Source organism: Amphiura filiformis, chromosome 1 (assembly GCF_039555335.1).
Source record: "Amphiura filiformis chromosome 1, Afil_fr2py, whole genome shotgun sequence".
In the NCBI taxonomy this organism is placed as follows: Eukaryota; Metazoa; Echinodermata; class Ophiuroidea; order Amphilepidida; family Amphiuridae; genus Amphiura; species Amphiura filiformis.
This window is the reverse complement of record NC_092628.1, coordinates 87,870,458-87,886,402: the sequence shown is the minus strand read 5'-3', so window position 1 is coordinate 87,886,402 and position 15,945 is coordinate 87,870,458. Positions and strand designations below refer to the sequence as shown.

General features: G+C 35.9%; 1 long non-coding RNA gene across 1 annotated transcript in view; it reads left to right on the top strand.

Moving 5' to 3' along the window:
- The window catches only part of LOC140167410 (uncharacterized), a 28,490-nt gene that overhangs the window by 10,844 nt on the left and 1,701 nt on the right, over positions 1 to 15,945 (top strand). Inside the window, exon 2 of the long non-coding RNA XR_011861056.1 lies at positions 14,805 to 14,895. This is a non-coding gene — a long non-coding RNA (uncharacterized lncRNA). The remainder of the gene's footprint in view (positions 1 to 14,804; positions 14,896 to 15,945) is intronic.

Here is a 15,945-nt window from a genome sequence, read left to right as displayed (position 1 = left end):
CTGGGATCCAAATAAAGTATAGTTAAAGCACAAAAAAATTCCCATATTTATCAAAATATTCATAAAGTATAATTAAAGTCATATAAAGCACATTTAAAGTACCTTTAAAGTACACAGTATGAAAAATAAGCACATTTAAAGTACACTTTATATGTACTAATTAAGTACAGAAAGTACAAAGTACCCATAAAGTACAGATAAAGTACATTTCTAATGTGCTTTATTTGGTCCAGGGATGAATTTAAGCAATGGAATTTCAGAAGAAAACACAGCTGATCATGCCTGGTCTTCGTATCAGAAATGTTGCTAAAATTGCCCTTAAACTAAATTGCTCACAAGATAAAATGAACTCATTGAAATAACTTTCATCCAAAATTTCAAACATCAACAGAATAAATAAAATCTGTTCAAAAAATGTCAATGCTATTCTACCAAAAAATTATATGGACTCTAACATGTGCAAATTCACAGCTAGAGTCCTCAACATACAGGCCCATTCAATGATTTGCTCATTCGGTCTATCATAAAAATCATCAAAATTAAGATTCTGGTACGTTTGTCATTTTGTAAACACAGCCCGCTAGTGGTTCAACCAAAAACTGTGTATTTTAAGACAAAAATAAGGAATTTACATGAATCTGTAATTTAAATACCGTACTGACAATATCTAAATTAGCTACATGTGTTTGAATGGGGCTTCAACTTCGTTACTACTGCTGTTTTGTTTGTTTTTTGCCAAATTTTTCATTTCAAAAATACCAAATGACAATTTGAATGACTTATCCAAGTTCACTTTTAAGCAATTTATAAACAATTTCAATTTTTTTTACACTTTCGCTGGGATCACTGAATGGGTGTTTTTAAAACTGTGTCAGTGATCAAATTGGAAGCTAGCGTATGACTCCAACAGACTAGTTCAATGATTAAAATTTAAATACTTTAGGTCTAAAAGAAAATCATAATACTATGGTACTGTATTCAGCAAAGTCCTTCAGCGGTGTTCAAAGGCTCTTCATGATTCTCGCATAAGAAGAAATAGATCACGCCTGGACAGGGTCTTAGGCAGGATTTAAAGGTTGTAGCATTGCTAAGTAGCTTGATCGGTGAATGAGGTGCCGATGCGATGATGAGGCAGTTTAATCTTTTCCAAGGTTCCTTTGACAGCTTAACAATCGCGTATATGTGCGCGACGTCAAGCGTGTGCATTGGACCTTGTGCAAAATAATACGCGCTGACGGCTAACAGTATGCTTAATTTGTAAAAGGAAATCTGAATAATACTTTATCAGCCATCAGAACACCATTTCTGTGTTTACGCTATAAATAGCACCAAATTACCACTGAAAAACCTTGCTGAAAACTGTAGTCTTATTTTAAAGTCTTAGTAATAAATAGAATTGAAGGCATAAATCAATAATCCCTGACATCCTAGATACAGAACAGAACAATCTACTTACCATACTGACGCGAGAACATTTTTTTAGTCCCACCCCCATCTTTTAAAAATGTTCACCTAAAAACGTGGTGGGACTATACTTGAGTCAGTACGGTAATATGAAGTGAAAATTTAAATTACAGCTCTCAATCCAGGGCCTAGCTACATTGTGACGGGAATCACATAATCGATTCTCGTAATGATTCTCGTAAGATTCGGTTGCGAGAATCAATTTCTCTCATTGTATCATACACAGTGACTACATGATGGACTTTGATTCTTGCAAACCAAGCTGAAATCTAGGCCCTGCACTCAAAATTTTTTAATCTGTCATCTTGTTTTGTCGCTCATGGAGGGTAAATAATGTACCTGCAGGAATTATCAGATTATAAACATACATGCAAAAAAAAGCACAACAGTCAACACAGATCTTATTAAAGTAACCAGCCAGCCAGCACAGGTATCATGGTATGTCCGCTCAGGGTCTGACTTGATATCCCAGTGGCTCTTGAACCGGATGGGGGTGGGGGCAGCACTCCAACCCAATAAATTTTGTTGGCTATGGAAAAATACCATTGCCCCTTCCCCAATAACTGGGCCAGGTGCCATTGCCCACACCCCAATATTTAAAATCTTATTAATAAGTATTAATATCCTCAAACCAGACCATAACCAATGATGGCTATGAGGATAGAGCTCTTGGAGCTACGATGTACCTCAAATCACGTCAGAATCAGTGAAGCACAAGAGCATGACACCATCCATGTTTTAAAGCAATTGAATTTCGGAAACTAACGCTGATCCCGATTCCCGACAGGTATTTAAAATAAGACAGGAATTTTTGTGCAGGCTCGCAGGTGCCTGCCCGAGATTACATTACCCAGGCAGGAAACTCCCTGCCCATGTATGCGAAATTAAAAAGAAAATTATATTCTTAATTTTTTTTTGTTTTTTTTTTGTTTTGGAGTCCCTGGTCGACCTGGGCTAGACTGAGCTAATTGCTAGAATTATTCATGGACTAATCATGGACGGTTGACTCAGCTCAGCCACGAATGATCCTAGCAATATAGCATAAATGCTAGGATCATTCATGGCGCGGACTCAACGACAGTCACATGATCTTACCATGAATGATCCTAGCATAAGCCCCCCCCCCCCAAAAAAAAACATTAAAATTTCGGGTACCGGTACCAGATATGGTTTACCGGCCCGAAAAATGTGTAGGGGACGGGGCACAAAATTACCTGTAAAATGGCGAAAATCCCTGGCTTACAGCTAAAATAATAGTTTCTCAATCATGAGAGTATGACTGTACTGCGTGCACTGCGTAATGTCGCAAGTTTAGTGGAATGACACGATAGAAAAAAAAGTCGATATAGCGCAATCGATTGTGCTCGCACAGGAAATGCAGTGCCAGACTAGTCCTACCCAAAAGCGTGTGCGGTAGGCGTTGTACGCCGACGCAATTGTCATTGAGCTCTCATGATCGAGAAACTATTATTTTAGCTAAAGTTGTTTTCTTTAAACTTCCGTGGTCATGCCTGTGCGTATCGCGTACACTAGCGTAAACACAAAAGCAATAAACAATCACGCTGATTGGCTGATCAATGCACTTCACAACAAGCCGGCTGACCCATTGGTCTTCAGCGCGGCGCGTAGTAGGCGACCTTGTCACTTCTACGCGATCGCAATTCACCAGCGCGTACCCGGACCACGGAAGTTTAAAGAAAACAACTTTAGTCATGATAGTACACTTAATACAGTGGCGTGGCACCGACCATGTCCCATGCACTTATTCACAACCAAATGAGAGCTGCAAGTATTGGAAGGAAGGAAGGCACTGGATCTGAGTGATTGGGGTGCACAAGCCCTTTTTCGGCAATTTTCCTAGGCTATGGGATCTTTTTTAATTTCAAATCGATTGGGGGTGGTGGCACGTAATGAACGTGCCCCCCCCATGTGCATGTGTGGCCCTATGACACTACGTCACTGAGAATATATATATTTCGTAGCACCCGAAAAAAAAATGTGTATGGATTGCTTTGGCAATGCCAATGATTGAGATTGGTAAGCTTAAACAACATGAACATGTTAATATAGTTGCAGTCCAGCCAAGGCCTGTAAAAATGTCCTCCTAGCGCGAGAAGGTCTATGCAGAAGCCAGAAGTCACCACACATGCACGAGAGCGGGCAGGAGAGATCACGCGATTCGATGAAAATCACCATCTTTTTATGTCATTTTTGAAAAACAATTTTGATATAAAATCGAAATAACACATTTACGTAAACATACCAAAATGCGGAGAATTATGTGAACTACACAGAAATGAGGTTTAAAAAAATCGTAATTGCGTAAATCGGTCAGGAGGTAGTAGAACGTCTACTAAGGTCCTCAAATCTGGAAAAATGCAACAAAATGTTAGTATGATTCAAATGACTGAAAAAGCAACAAAAAAAATCAAAATTGTATCATGTTTCTAACACAATTGTTTTATTATTATAGTTACCTCGCCATTACGGTACATCATAAATACATTAATCGCCCCTAGATGGCAGTATTTTGATTTTTATTTCAAATCAGCCCGTACCCGGTGAGATTTCTGCAAAACTTAGCAGACGTAATGGTCGCGAGATACTACGAGAATCTTGGAGATCCTCATTTCACAATCGGCCAATCGAGCTCATTAGCGACCGTGCTCACGACTGACTGTAGTCGGTAAACCGGAATGCCTGATTGAAGGGTTAGATTGGCCAATCGCGGAGCTCGCTAAAGTGGCCAAGCTGCTGTTTTTCTCGCCGTTTCTCGTTTATCTACGTAGAATCGGCTAACATATTACCGACCGACAAAATAATTCGCGTTCTCCCCTCGCGTCCGGTGCGCTCAAAATTTTCGGATTCCCCCCTTGTTTTCCCAAATTTCTCCATTTAAAATTTAACAATCCCCCTCCTGGTTCAACGAAATATTTCGCGTTCCCCCCGCAAGACCCAAAAACAATTTCGGGTTCCCCCTCAAAATGCCCATTTCCCCCCTGTCGTAAATAACGATCGCTCCCTTAGTATCATTTTCAATTGTTGGCTTGCCATTCATTTATAAAACCTTTTTCGCTGCGGTTTTCATTGCTATGACATTCAGAACTTTGAATATTTAATATTTTAAAACGCCCTTTCCAAAATAGAGAAACTTATGCACAGTGCGTAAACACACCCCCACTTTTTAAAAAATACATGTTAGGCCTGCGTGTTTTTAAACTTCAAACACTACAAATAATCTTATTACAAGTAATAACTATTACTTATATAGTTAAAGTGTCCATGCCGACGGTTTGAAGGTTTGGAAAATAGACATTTCAAAATGATTTTTCTGTTAATTTTTTACAGATTAAGAAAAAGACATGTTTCCAGTGTAGTAAAAAGTGTTTGGCTCAATCTTTATTAGCAGCTTGATGTAATTTTTTGGCTTTTTCTGCAGCTAATGTCATCTCCATCACCGTCGTCATCTCCGTCACAATTGCAACGAAGTTCAACTGATACCAAAAATGTGTCGCACTTTGAACATTTGTTTTTTACCTACAGATGAAGGGAGTATAACCAAGATTATGCAACATATCATTACATTTCCATTTGACCAGTTTTAAGGTCAAAGCAGGGCATTATCTGTAGAGTGACGGAGATGATGTCAAGGAATGGAAATTCTGCTGTATCATCTCCGTCACGTGACGGAGATGATTCTCTCATAGTGAAAATCACCTCCAATGTGATGGTATTATTACGAAATTAACAAACTTACGACCCTAGTGGTAAAACTATAACATACACATGGTCAATAAAGGAGGTGAATAGAAATAAACGCACAACTGCTGTAATTTTGAAGAAAAAAAAGTAAAATAAATAATGCGAACACTTTAGGTATCAGAAGCGTTCGGAGATGATGATTAATAAAGGTACCCACTCGTATGAGTGAAGAAATGGTTATAGTTTTGATGAATTTATTGCGCCAACATGAGGAAAAAATGTCTAAATAAATGTTTGATGACTTCGTATCTTCACTATACAATGTATTTTGTTTATTTTTGTTGGTTTAAATACCGTAAAATGGGGTAACTTTGGGCACTTTTCAGAGTTTTTAAACCACTGCTTCAAAACAAAACCCATTACATTTCCAATTATCTCTTTTTTATGACATTAGGGTTCCCTTCTACACCTTAAAGTTGAAAAAGATTTTTAAATAATTTTGTCAGGGTGCCCTATGGGTTAAAAATAGCCTGACCAAAGTTACCCCGCATTTGGGGCAACTTTGGTCAGTGTACTACATTCCATGAAGAAAAAAAAATCAAAAAAATTGATCTTCATTGTATATGGGCAAGTTGTTATTTTTTGTGCAAAATTAGTCAAGCACACGTCCTTTTGCTCACAAATATCGATTTTTATTTTTTCTGAAAAAAATGTAAAAAATGCTAATTTTTGGTCAAAAAATTGGACATGAGCGACTATTATTTCTTCCAAATATATTTCTTAACAAATTGATACCATATATGACTAAAAAACAATATTGCTGTACGAAAATATGACTATTTAAAAAAATATATTTGACCGACCAAAGTTACCCCGCTGACCGAAGTTATCCCATTTTACGGTATTAATTTTTGAGTTTAAAGCATGGTGATATCCAAATTGTATCACAGTTTCTGTGACTTCATGACACAAGTTCAGTTTGCTAAGTGTGTCATTGTCCATCCTCCTCTGCTTGAACTTGAAATTGAAGTAGCAGATAGTGTTCTTATTTTTTGAGTTAATTATGGTGTACATGTATATTATCCTCCATGCTCTGTGCTGATTATGTTTCTGATTTTGAACACCATAGCCTACTTGCTTTGAATTCACATTTATTTCATCAGTTTGGCTGAGCAAGGTCACCATGGTTTCTTTCATTCAATTTCTCAATTCATAGTCAAGCTTTGTCTTTAATCTGTTTTGACACTCATGCCCATGTATTTATATCTTGTTGCCTATAATTCAAGTTATTTTTGATGAGTTTCTTTCATTAAATTGTAAAGTTACTTTCATTTTGTAAATTGTATATAGTGATGTGACTCTTATGCATTTAGCTAAGTCTCATTGACTCAATGGTTAGATTAAAGGGTCAAGGTTTGATGCTCTCCTTTTTTAGGTTCTTGTACTTTGCTCATGTATATCAGTCACATCATTACTATGAAAAGAAAGTTGTTCAATTTTGTTTTTGTCTTGCTTTTTGATACAACATTATGTTCATTACATTTTAGTATCAGTGAACACATCTGTTAGTTGAATGAATTTTATATTCAGGCTTTTTGATTTGAATTGATCACAGTGAAAATGATTTATTTATTTTTTGTTGGTCCTATATTCTTCCACTACTCACTGCGCCAGTTTGTACTATATTTGTTTTTCTTTTTTTGTTGGTTTTGAGTACTAAAGTTACTTTCATTTTGTATTTAATTGATATGACTTTTATGCATTTCATTGAACTGTCACCACATTCAGCTAAGTCTTCTTGACTAGATGCTTTTGTCTCTTTTTCAGTGGTTTGATGCTCACCTTTTCTAGTTTCATGTGTTTTGCTAATCAGTCATATCATGATTATCAAAAGAAAGTTGTTAAATTACACAGGGTTCTTTTGTTGTTGTTGTTGATACCCCGGGTTGATACATTTTAATGTTCATCACAATTTTAAGGGATTTAGCTGTCAAGGTGACACTCTCCGTCGAGTTTTTCGATAAATTCATTAATTTCTCAAAAAGTAAAAATAGCAGTTTAACAAATAATAGTTCAAAAATGAAAGCCATTATTGGGGGCATAATTATCGTATCATTAAAATAGGTCTGACACCAATTAAAACATGTGTTTTGATGTCCCAAGTTCATAGTAAAATATGCTCACGCTCTTTTTTACAGATGGCCTGGAATTTCATATTTCGGTTGCAGCGATTGCCCAAAAATAGGTGGTATGCTTATGAAAAGCTTTTCCGCTTGGAATGTAGATAGTTATTGTTGCTATTACTGTTCGCGATTTTAATTTATGCATTCTTTAGCCGACAATTTTCAATGCATTTTACACACTAAAAATGTCGCTCGCGTAAATACTGATATTTTAAACAGTATCCGTTTTTTAAACGAAACTACTGTCCACATTAGTTCACAAGACTTTGATGAAAACATAGATACCAAATCAGACTGCATGTGACGAACAGATTTTTAACTAGAATTGAAAGAGCCAGCGTATGTCCTATGAAAATGCTGTTTCGTAATAAATCGCGTTGTGATAAAAAGAGGGAATTTTGGACATCCTTTTGGCTGTTTTTTATACCAAGGAAATGCGTGACCTACCCCAAACTTCTCATGTAGCCTTGACTTAATGTCCGTGACTGTTTGATATTATTGAATTTAGACGATTTGAACTATTTACTTACATTTAACCCGATGTTTGGCCTGATAATGTTGTATTATATTCCAAAGATGGCGACAGCTACAGACTCACTTTAAACCAGTAAAAAGGACACGTTTCTGCTCAGATGTTTCAGAGTTTGAGACCATATATTCACGGTTTTCCTATTACAATTCAAACCTATGACAAATTTGGCAGGTTTGCGATATGCGATTTTTCATCCTGATGTGGTAGTGATGTCAGTACAGTGAGCATTTAATTGGGCACAGCCAAATAATTACTAGCGTTCGGTCAAAGCGCTGGTGTACACATGCACACGCTTAATACGCCACATAGATGCGCGAGCGAAACAGCTGCTTCAACGCGTTGACGTTGACTGCCACATCAGGGTGAAAAATGGTAGGCCTACATGTATGACTATAAAACCTCAAACACGCCCCTCGATAAAGGTTGGCAAATGAAGGAGGCGGCAGTTTAGCGAATATGCGAGTGCAAGCGCCGCCCTAACCGTGGAAGGTTTGGTTTCCGCATACCGAATATAGGTTTATATCATGGCCTCTAGGCCTCATGGTTTATTTTTCGAAAAGAAAGCATAATCAATTGAGAAGGGAATGGATATTGCCATAATAATATCAAAGTTAATACTTGTCGTCCATAACAAGAAAGAATGCATCACGATTGTATAATATCCAGCTTTGGTATTTCATTTGATTACACTAAACATGAAGCTTTATCTTTACTAGATTTATGCACTGAACATTTGCAGACCAGGCCTTCTACATGTAGTGAGCACCACATTAGATTGTGTTTACAAGAAATATTTATAAAATTAATCCATATAAGATTTATATAGTGCACCAGAGGATACAAAGCGCTGTAATTTCGCTGCTACTAGTGAATTATTAGAATCAGATATCATCAACTGTGCCGATTGTAGCCGATTAGATTGTAACATCCACTTATTATCTCAGCAGTTCCCCAAAGTCCATTGGATGAAGAAAGATGTGAGCGGTATGAATTAATAAGTGTCGCCTCCTAGAAATATCCTAGATCACCAGCTTGGATGATAAAATATTATCTAGAAAGACGCATCTGTTTTTCAAGGTCTCCCTTTCATCTATTGACCTTAAAGAAAGGATTAAAATTATTGAATAGAGTCCATGACCTGACGCAACGCATTATTAATGAGTAGCTATTAGGGACAGTCATGATGTTATGGTTGAGCGAGCAACGTATGACCACTACACAGGTCAATGGCCTGATTGCGATCTGGCGGGTTTTTAAAAGCACGGTCCCTGAACTACGGTGTACCATGAGGGACATGCAAACTTAAAATAATTTTTCACAAACTCAAATATTTTTTTGCAAACTGAAATGATTTTCTACAAACTCAAATATTTTTTTACAAACTCTAATAATTTTTTTACAATTTTTTTGCAAACTTTCGACTTTCACGAGAGAGCAAGACTCCCAGCGAGACTCAGGCTATCGAGATTGAGTCTATGCGCGATGCGATATGATTTTTGTTTTTTAAGGGTCTTAGACCGCTCGTTTTTGGCAATATTTGTTAGGTACATCATAACAAAAAAACACTCTTTCCAAAATATTTTATTTTGTTTTTAGCTCAAACTTGAGGCTCCATTCCAAAAGCGGTGTTTTTATATTTTTTTTATATCAATTGGCCTTATATTTTGAGATATTGACCATATAAGACATCAAATTGAACTTTTTAATATTCACAAACGCCTATTTGCACAAAATGATGCCTAAAATCGGAAATAGCCCAAAATATAAAAAAAATTAGAAAACCGTTTCTTGAGTCAATCGTGCTTTTTACGATGATCATATTTGCTTACCTATAGATGCTGTATTTATTGAGTTATCGTGTACCTAAATCGTCATTTTACCGAGAAAATGAACATTGAAATGATAGCCGTTGAAGTTTAAAGTGGTCACATTTTGCACTTTCATCGAATTTCACAGGGGAATAGGGCAGTTTTCGTTTTTGTACCTTATATTACGTGAACATCGGGTAAATCCACAGCCCCTTGAGAAGTTTGAGCGAAATCCATTCATAACTTGATATTTAAATCGGGGAAAGAACTTGAAAAACCCACATTTTATCAGCTAAAACGGAGCCATTTGACCACTAGGTTTTTGTGAAATCAGTGCTTCCGTGGTGTTTCCATAAGATGCGCCGCGCATGCAGATAAGCGTCGCGTATGCGTAGCGTATTTGTGCGTTAACAAATTGCGCGATACGCAACGCGATGCGTTGTTGGGCGCGTGTACCCTGCTGGTTCAACAAAGATTTTCTTTTCTTTTCAATTTCAAACACGAGTGGAATAGTGAAATAAAATCCTTAAAATATTGCAGTTGGAGTTTACAAATCTGGATTTTCATTCCTTTTATTTATTAAAAAAACACAACAAAGTGCAAACATCAAAAAAACTCAATTTTGCGAAAGAAACAATGTCTAGAGTACACAGCCGCCTTAAGAGGCGCACCATTTGATTTCCAAGGGGCATGGGAGTTTTTTGAAAAAAAAACTCCGCCCACTAGTGAGACGAAAAAACAACATCGCCCACTAGTGAGATGGACATTTTTTTTTGCCTCACTGGTGAGTAAAACAAATTTCTCCCACCCAACTTTGTATAAAGGTATACATTATAATTGAAAAATAAATAAATAAATAAAAAAAGGCGGTGAAAATTAATCCTCCCTTTGGAGGCGATAAAAAAATACAAAAAAAATTCTGCCTGACCCAAACTCCCATGCACCCCTGAGAATCTAATGATGCGTCCCCTGCGTGATATAAATACAGAAATCCGACAATAAATGGGCCTCTACATGCACAATACATTATATTAAAGTTTGCAACAACAAAAATTAAAGTTTGTAATAATTATTCGAGTTTGTAAAAAATAATTTGAGTTTGTAAAAATTATCAAAGTTTGCAAAAATTATTTTAAGTTAGCATGTTCCTCATGGTACACCGTACTGAACATAACATATCCGTGGGCATATGACCGAAATTGCCAGGGGGGGCCGGCCAAGATTGGCTCAATTTTGACGTTGTCATTGGTTTTACACGTAAACACAAAAATGTCTCAAATTATTCCAAAACTGTACGTATGTTATTAAGCACTATTTTATCAGTCTAAATCCGTTGAGGTTCGCCAGTGAACCTCATTGTAAGTATTGTTTTTTTGATTTTTTTTGTATGAATAATGCACGATATGTTACGATATATACTGAAAATTTCCCCACGTGTATCAATGAGTTTACGTGGTGTAGTGGTTACGGATCTCGCCGCCCACGCAAAGGGTCCCGAGATCGATTCCCATCCCCGGCGATGATTAAAAATTTTTTTCTTCTTCTTTTTTCTTTGAATTTAAAATTATTTATTTTCATGTGAAAATGTATATATTGCACTGGGAAATATATTTTGTGCATTTTTTTTCTGTAATGGGGCCACCCGGCCAATAGAGCTAAGAACGGATCTTGGCTCCGGGAAAAATAATTGCGTCCATCGTGCAGGCAGTGTTGCCGTCATATTGTCTGTTTCGTTTACGCTTTTGGCTGTTGCCACATTGAATAATGTAGTCCACCATCGTCTGGAAATTGCCTAGCAATTGACGTCTCATGTCAACACAGTCTATAGTGTGATTAGAACATTATTGTCTGGTGATCATTATAGTATGATCAGTACGAAAAATCCAGATTTTCATAAATTAAAAGAACCACTTTTTAGCGGGAATTTTCGTAAGTTACACAGCTGAAGTTATGAAAGGGTTGAAAGACTACAATATTATGGCATAAACAAGAATATGTTCGATTGGTCTTTATTCCTATAGGCTGTACCCTTAATAGCAGTAAACACTTCCCTGGTTATGTGGTCTGAACACACTTCCAATATCTGTGGTCTGAATGAATGTTCTATTGATTTGTTTTGATTTGATTACAGTGGAATTGATTTATTGGTTGTTCACTCCCAGATGAATTCTGCCAGCTGATTTATCATTGGTTGTTGCTTGATTCTCATCTTCTCTCCTTGCATGGAGCTATTAAAGATGGAGAAGCAATATATTATGTAACGCATTGTTCACTTGTGCCGATTTGAAATCTGACAAGCTATTCATCGAAAGACCACATTGGATATTTATATTTTATATTACTTATTGTTGTGCATTTTCTTATTTACTATTGTTTACTGTTATTTTTCATGTATTTAGGTTCATTCATATCAAGATATGACAGCTCACTGTTGCTTCTTCGTTGAAATGACAATCTGCTGCCATGTCAAATGATGAATTAACCAATCAAGGAATCACAGACTTTCAGGCCTCTTCTTGGCCTTTCCTGTGATTCCTTCACTCTCTCACTTGTATTATGATTTTGTATGTATCCTATGTTTTTTGCTATTTGATGAGTGAAAAAAGTAAATGAATGAATGAATGAATTAACTGCATATTGACTTGTACTCTCTAGGTCAAATAAATGACCTTACAAAATTAGTATTTTTCTCCAGGCGCTTCTAAATTTTCGTGACGGTAGATGACGCAGACATAGGGACAGGAAATTTTAGACATAAAGGGTGAAATTATTTTTACTCCTGGCTATGAAAGATGTGTTACAATAACTTTTTCTATAATATACAATAAATAACTTCATTCCCGGTGTTTTTTACGATGCTGAAGTTATCCACTAAAAGATATCAGCATCAAAAATTTTGATGACCCCAATCGGGACATGGGGTTTGGGGGGTTGTGACACCCTGTATAAGCAATTTTCTCCAAAATAAGAACTTCTTTTAATATTTTAATGTTTTGAGATATAAAAGGAACGTCAATACTAAACAACCGCAAAAAATAAAATTCAAAATCATGTTTCGTATTTTAGTTATGACTCCTGAAAGTGGAGGGACTGCAATTATGCACCTTACTGAAGAATGACCCATAAAGCATACAGATAGCTAGATAAGCCTGTTTCGATCATCAGTAGCACTGTTAAGATCTTTATATTTCTGACCTATGCATAAAGTAAACATTATAAATAATTTCTGCTCCTCGGAAGCATTTTATAGGGTGAAACTTACCCTTTTACAAACCTATATAAAAGGAAACTTACTTTTTTGCACTTTTGGTGGCTCTGAAAAGAGCCGTTCTTTATGCGATGGACCAAAACATATACTTTGTTTTGGTAGAAGGAAAGCTGTAAACGATACTAGGTTTTCTGCATTTGATATGGAAATAAGGCTTTTCTTGAGTGCTATGATTTCTTTATTCGATAATTTGTTAGCTTACAAATTCATAATTGACTGTTCTTCTCTCTATTAAAAAGTTCGTACTGACTTTTAAGTTTTAATTTTTATGGCCGTCTTTCAGTCTGCCGTTTCATTTGATATTTTCTTGCGATACTTTTTTTTCGCTTAAATTTTTCGAGTCATATTTGATATCAAACTACACCACATTTCGCCATAATACATTCTAGAAACGCTTGCTGTTAAAATAAGAACAAATTTAATGCTAATTTATTGCAGGGAAACGTGGTTACCTTTTTAAAATAACCGAGTGAGAGGGTTTTCAAGAAAATATTTTTCCTGTTAAAACTGAAGCATCCTCTGTATAAAAGAAAATATGAATATTAACTGCACATCATATATAACGATTCGTGATACCCAATTGTGGCACATTCGATGTCATTTAAGAGGCAGAGACTTTTATTTCAATTTTATATACGCCAAAATATTTTTTTAATTGAGCAAGAATAAGGATAGAAAAAACGTTGAAAATTCTATGTGAATATTACATTAGACCCAACCAAAGATTACTGTTTCGTTTTTATGGTAATCTAATCTTTTATTTCCTGAAAAACATTTTGGGTCTAATGTCGAATATTCACATACTTGATCAAAACATCGAACGCGTATACGAGAAAATGGTAGGTTTTCCTCTATAGTATTTTACTGACCATGGAAATGTACTGAGACACAAGCACGTGTCAAAATCGATATAATGTATTGTCCATATAGACGCCCAGTTATCATGTTTATTGTTGGATTTTTTTTGTATAAAACACACAGTTAACAACAATTGAGCGCTAATAATACACATAAATGTTTTTAGGCAAATAAAATTCCAAAATATGGTACGTTTTCTGCCTTTGCTTGTCACGTGGTTGGCCTATGTTGAAGTTGCGATTATATCTTCAAATAAGTTTCAAATGAATTCCAACAAGACAATTGGCCGAGTGGTCTAAGGCGCTGGGTTCATAGTGTGTCCAAAGCAGTCCGCCGCCGTGAGTTCGAACCCCGCCTCCGCCAAACTTTAATGAAATAAAATTAAAATTAAAATTTTACTTTAAAAAAAATTCATATTGGGGAAATGTGACTGGCAGAATTTATGTATGGCGTGGAGTGGTGTGATATCAAACAAACTTGATGTTTATTTCAAGGTTAGAGTCCAGGAAAGGACTCGTAGTCGCCACCCTCAAGATTGAAACCTAACCTTGATATCAAACTCGAGTCCAAGAAAGGACTCACAGTCTTAACCATAAATAAGGTTGAAATAGATTTTTAACCATAATAATAAAGTTTCTATAAAAGAGACAGAGAAGGTTTTCGAACCGCAGAATGAACTGCTCTTTTCAGAGCCACCGAACATACATAAGAAAATACCATTAGAAAAAACAAGTTACGAGCAGTATTGAACAAAATTTAATTATAATTTATGTTTAATTTCATTACAAACGTTACATCAGGTATTACTTTTTGAAGCAATTACCAACGGATTTTACAATTGTTACCTATGATGTTGACACACCTCGTCATCGGTTATCATCTGTTCTGTCACGTTTTCCACGAGGTAAAAAATATTATTAAATTATCATTGACGTATAAGTGACATTAATTAAATTCGCTTTTATCGTGATTATTTTGCTCTTTTGCAGTTTTAATCAACAAGCTCGGAGATGATCTTCTGGAAACATTGGCCAATCATCTTTTGGTGCGTCAGTGTCACGTCAAATGTATATGCACAAGGTACGATATCTCAATCATCTGATGATTAGAGGTGTTACGATGTTTCACACCTCATGCCTCTCAGTGTAAATTCGCCCGTTCATTCGTGCGTTGATACCGCATGGTACAGCATGGTCACGCGTGAGGATAACTACCCAATCAACGGTCTAATGTCAAAGGTCTACTTTAATTAAACATGCTTTTGACGTTGATTATAAGCCTGGCTAACATGCCGCTATAAAATAATTGTATGTCAGTGTTTCCCGAATATTATGGCTGCAAAAGGACACAAATATTTCACAAAGACCACTACGTCCCTATTTTAAATATGCCTATATAAAACTACGTTATCATCAAAATTGCATTTTCTTCGTGCGGAAATAAAGTCACATAGGCATGAACCGGAGGCAGCACAAAACGATCAACTTCGTGCGTGCGTTAACGGGGAAGTTTGTGTCAAAGATGCAATTTACAACCTCTTTTATCTTACGGGTAGAGATCTACCAATGGACAATCTGCGCATATGTACGTGTCATCCGCACATGTGAATGAAGTCAAATTTTCACACCTTACTGCAACTTCATTATAATCGTTTCTTACAAAATAAATCATATTAAGGGATGGGGTATGAACGTTTGGATAGTACTCGAAGTAAACTTTATAAATCTGATGATTTATACTTAAAGTGTATGTAGGTGGGATGAAAAGCCGACGATCAATTGAAAATTTTGACCTTTTGTATTGAAGATATGGATTTTTTCCCAAAACACCAAACAAATTAGGTCTTTTGGGGGAAAAAATCTATATCTTCAATATGAAAGGTCAACATTTTCAATTGATCGTCGACTTTTCCTCCCAGCTACATACACTCTAAGAATATATCATTAGGTTTATAAAATTTACTTCGAGGACTGTTATATATCAAAAATGTGAAAAATATCAAATTTTAATAATTTGTCATAAAATTTGTATTATATCCTGAATTTCAAAAATGAAAATTATTTGATATCAGAAAGACATTCTTCGTATTCAGAATGCAATTCGATATGTCTAATGTGCTCATTCCAGATC